At 43.3% G+C, this 4,857-nt stretch overlaps 1 non-coding gene across 1 annotated transcript; it reads left to right on the top strand.

Annotated features, from left to right (window-relative positions):
• Positions 1-795: 795 nt before the first annotated feature.
• Positions 796-870, top strand: Trnap-ugg. The gene has a single exon. It is a non-coding gene; the product is annotated as a tRNA-Pro (tRNA).
• Positions 871-4,857: the final 3,987 nt, after the last annotated feature.

The following is a 4,857-nucleotide window of genomic DNA, read 5'->3' as shown; positions in this document are numbered from 1 at the left end:
CTGACTCTGAAGCCGTTGTCTAAATGTTTCTCCATTCATTTAGAGATGATAATCAGGGTTGGTTTGTATTTTGCTAGAAATGTAATTTTACTTTCAGACACAAATCCGGAACCAACGCAAACAGTGTGACATATTATACGATGTCCTTCTTTTCCCTCTGGAACTTCAAGCCGCCTTGTCCCCATGTTGTTTGCGAAATAAAATTTCTAGTGTGGTTTTCACTTACCCAAGTCTCGTCCGACTAATACATAGTTGGTGTTGCTTTTGATCTGACTTCATGTATTGTTCTTGGAAAGGTCACCCCAGCAGCAGCAATTTCACTAAGCTCTATTACAAAATTTCCGCACGTTATTGGATTTTACGTTTTTAAACTCGATGTTCTTCGATGTTGCTTGCGTTACTCCTGCACGTTCTTCAAACCCAGCAGCTTCATGCATAACAGTGTGTGATTTCAGCGCAGTGGGGAACTCACCTCTTTCATAAAATTCGAAAACCTTCTGACGTAAAACATTCTGATCGGATATATTGAAGATATATCGGATATGTGTCCGAAAGAACAGACACCATATCCATACAAATATATAATTCTGGCAATACCGGCCATGACCTTCTTCTTCTGTACGGATACACACATATCCCCCGAACTCTTACGGGACTTGGAAAGAATGTCTTCCACGAGTAATGAGTGTGTTGGGGTGGGACACTACGGACTTAGTGTGTGGATATACAAGGTGAGAATGTGAGTATCGCGGGAGGCGAGCGCGAGATAGTCCCTGCAATCGCACTATCCTCTGTGCCCTCGGTGGCTCAGATGGATAGAGCGTCAGCCATGGAAGCTGGAGATCCCGGGTTCGAGTCCCGGTCGGGGCACACATTTTCACCTGTCCCCGTTGATGTATATCAACGCCCGTGAGCAGCTGACGGTATTAATATAATTCTAATTTCATTCTGATCGGAGTCGTCGATTCCTGTTACCGGCTTTGTTTCTTCCCTGAAGACCAAAACTTCATATTTCCTGTTGCGTGCTGAGACAATTTGCCCTCCTGCAACAATTTGCCTAGATGGTTCGTACGTCACAGGCCAGTGCACTTTGACAACCATGCAGGCCGGCTAGTCTACGTCTCCGTCACGCTTGAAGAAGGAGTAGGACACTTTAAAAATAAGATCCCTTGCCTGTTTGCGGCACACTTGGCGCCGTTATGTGTTGCAGCTGTTACGACAAAACTCCCTGGACACACGGAATACCTCAGAAATCAATCAGTCGTACTTCCGCGCATGTAAAACACGATAGAACGCTAAAATATACTGGAATTCACACAGTACGGAATGCGGAAACCGAGTGAACTCTGGTTGGCAAGCTGTGCAGTTGTCTACTGTGCATCCCCGGACCAGAGGCCATCAACGCTGTCACAGATGTTTTACAGTAGCAGCCGCTTGCTGCGTGAAGCTGAGAGGGGCGCCAGAGGAGCCAAGCGTGACATTTGTATTTAGCGCAATTAGTAGCAAAAACTGACATGGATGAAAGTGCACTAGGGAAAATGGACGGAGAGGGGGTGCCAAATGAAAAGTCGCTAATGTGGAAAAATTATTTGAAAACGGCTCTGGTTATATAAGGCTTTCTTGAACAACTGACGCCGAAAGTTCTGTCTTGCTCAAATCATTTAGAGGAGACACAGTACCCGGATAAACTCCGGAACAACAACTCAACAATCCGTAGACTTTTTTATTCAAGTTTTAACTGACGCAGTACTCAAGAGTAATGTACAGAAACATCCATTTCTCCATACTGGAATTAAATACTTGGAACATGTCTTTGACGCCTATGGCGATTCCATCTACATCTATATGGATACTCTGCAAATCACATTAAAGTGCCTGGCAGAGGGTTCATCGAACCACCTTCAAAATTCTCTATTATTCCAATCTCATACAGCGCGCGGAAAGAATGAATACCTATATCTTTCCGTACGAGCTCTGATTTCCCTTATTTTATCGTGGTGATCGTTCCTCCCTATGTAGGTCGGTGTCAACAAAATATTTTCGCATTCGGAGGAGAAAGTTGGTGACTGGAATTTCGTGAGAAGATTCCGTCGCAACGAAAAACGCCTTTCTTTTAATGATTTCCAGCCCAAATCCTGTATCATTTCTCTGACACACTCTCCTACATTTCGCGATGATGCAAAACGTGCTGCCATTCTTTGAACTTTTTCGGTGTACTCCGTCAGTCCTATCCGGTAAGGATCCCACACCGTGCAGCAGTATTCTAAAAGGGCACGGACAGGCGTAGTTTAGGCAGTCTCCTTAGTGGGTCTGTTACATTTTCTAAGTTTCCTGCCAATAAAACTCAGTCTTTGGTTAGCCTTCCCCACAACATTTTCTGTGTGTTCCTTCCAATATAAGTTGTTGGTAATTGTAATACCTAGATATTTAGTTGAATTTACGGCTTTTAGATTAGACTGATTTATCGTGTAACCGAAGTTTAACGAGTTCCTTTTAGCACTCACATGGATGACCTCACACTTTTCATTATTTAGGGTCAACTGCCACTTTTCGCATCATTCAGATATCATTTCTAAATCGTTTTGCACTTTATTTTGATCTTCTGATGACTTTATTAGTCGATAAACGGCAGCGTCATCTGCAAACACCCGAAGACGGCTGCTGAGATTGTCTCCCAAATCGTTTATATAGATAAGGAACAGCAAAGGTCCTATAACACTACCTTGGGGAACGCCAGAAATCACTTCTGCTTTACTCGATGACTTTCCGTCAATTATTACGAACTGTGACCTCTCTGACAGGAAATCACAAACCCAGTCACATAACTGAGACGATATTCCATAAGTTCACTACGAGCCGCTTGTGTGGTACAGTGAGTGGTACAGTGTTGTTCTTCGACTAAGCATTTAGGGGCCATGCGAAGGTTACCTTCCCCTCCAAACGTATGAGAACTCCAGCTGTCCTTGCAGATTGACGTGCTACATCAAATTCATTCCGACCACAGTGCAAATAGCCGCTTCTTTGCACTGGCTCTAGCGTGCAAATGTTCCTTTTTAATGGACTGGAGAATGTGAACAATCTTTTCAGAAATTGAAACGTGCATTTCTTAGTCGCCATGACTTATACATTCCAATCCAAAAAACTGATAGTGCTTGCAGTTGACACAACATCACATGCAGTACGGGCAGTTTTATCTCACCAGGTTGGCAACACAGAACGTCCTGTAGCTTTCACGTCTAATATAATGAACAAGACGGAAGTGAACTGTTAAAAGTAAACTCAGTCCGAACAGGCTTCGGAAACCGTGACACACTCAGCTGACAGACCTCACTGGATGCAGATATGGAGTGGCATGTGGTCAGCATACCACCCTCCCAGCCATTCTCAGTTATCGTGGTCGGAGTCGCTACTTCTCAGTCAAGTAGCTACTCGATTGGGCTGAGTGCACCCCACTTTCCAACAGCGCTGGACAAACCTAGCCGGTCACCCATCCAAGTACTAGCCAAGCCTGAGAGCGCTTAACTTCCGTAATCTCATGAGACCCGGTATTACCACTGCGCCCAGGCTGTTGGCAGAGTCAGCTACAGTCAGCTGGTAAAGGTAGCTATAGCCAGAATTTACGGTCTCACAAAATTTCATCAATATCTGTATCATAGAAAATTTTAGCACGTTGTCTGATCATACGCCGCTAACTGTTCTTTTTCATACAGTGAAAGATATACGCAATCGCACAGCACATAAACTACAGCATTAGTCACTGGTTCTTTCCAATTATCAATATGAAATTCTTTATCGCCCTACGGAACAGTATGGAAGCACAGGCACTCTGTCGTGCTTATCCATGGGAAATGATCCATATTTCGAAGGGTAGAAGCTTCTTTTCTTTAAACTGATAATTTTGATTCGCAAGCACTGCGGTGTCTTCGCACTGATTCTCGGCGGATCGCACAGGCTGCTGAACGAGATTGGTCACTACAGTTGGTCAGGTACTACATTCAGATAGGTTGGCCGCATAATCCAAAATCAATCTTAGATGCAGTAGTTCGCAAATAACATGCACAGCGCAACAGACTTTCTCTTCGGAACGGTGACATTTTATGGCATTTTCCTAATGAACAAATGTGGGTACTGATTCCCACATCTTTGCAACACCATGTATTGAAACTACTAAATGGAAGATGTAGGGGAATCGTTAGAACTGACAAGGGACATCTTTGACCTCGGACGTTCGGAACCGAACGAAACCATGTTTAGACTAACAGTCGATCACAAAAACAGGAGTGTTCTGTGTTATTTTCATTCAAAACTCCACACTTGTGTGCTAGCGCTATCAGACGGTGTTGTAGCTCCTCTAACGAGTGCTTCAGTTGAGTGAATGATAAAGAGTAGCAGTACGAATATGTCTCTTGGAGCGTTCGCATATGTGTTACTGTTAATCTGCGTACAGTGATGTCATGAAGAGAATTAATCCTAAAAATGTGGTTCAAATATTAGGGACATAGTTGCGACATGCTGAATACGTAAATTATATCGGGGTCGAGGAAAAAGAGTTCACGGGTATATTACATAGCATAATAATTCAGAAATATGACAAGGATGACACAGAAATACATAGCGTTACGCTAGACAGAAATAATAATTTTTAACGACAAGAAGAATCTGAAGCTAAATGTGGTTGTTCAAGCAGTACACGACATTTGTCTCCAGAGCAACAGGAACAGTCCAGTCAAAGTTAATACGAACTATCTCCACCCAAACAGTCGATGCCCAGTTTATTAGAAGATACTGATGACAGCGTATTAGAGAACAGTTATGAAGACTATTACAATTGTGCCTTCAACTCCTCTAGCAAACTAA

Source organism: Schistocerca americana, chromosome 7 (genome assembly GCF_021461395.2).
Source record: "Schistocerca americana isolate TAMUIC-IGC-003095 chromosome 7, iqSchAmer2.1, whole genome shotgun sequence".
In the NCBI taxonomy this organism is placed as follows: domain Eukaryota; kingdom Metazoa; phylum Arthropoda; class Insecta; order Orthoptera; family Acrididae; genus Schistocerca; species Schistocerca americana.
Note: the sequence above shows the minus strand (reverse complement) of the source record. Positions and strands in the feature narration are given on the sequence as shown.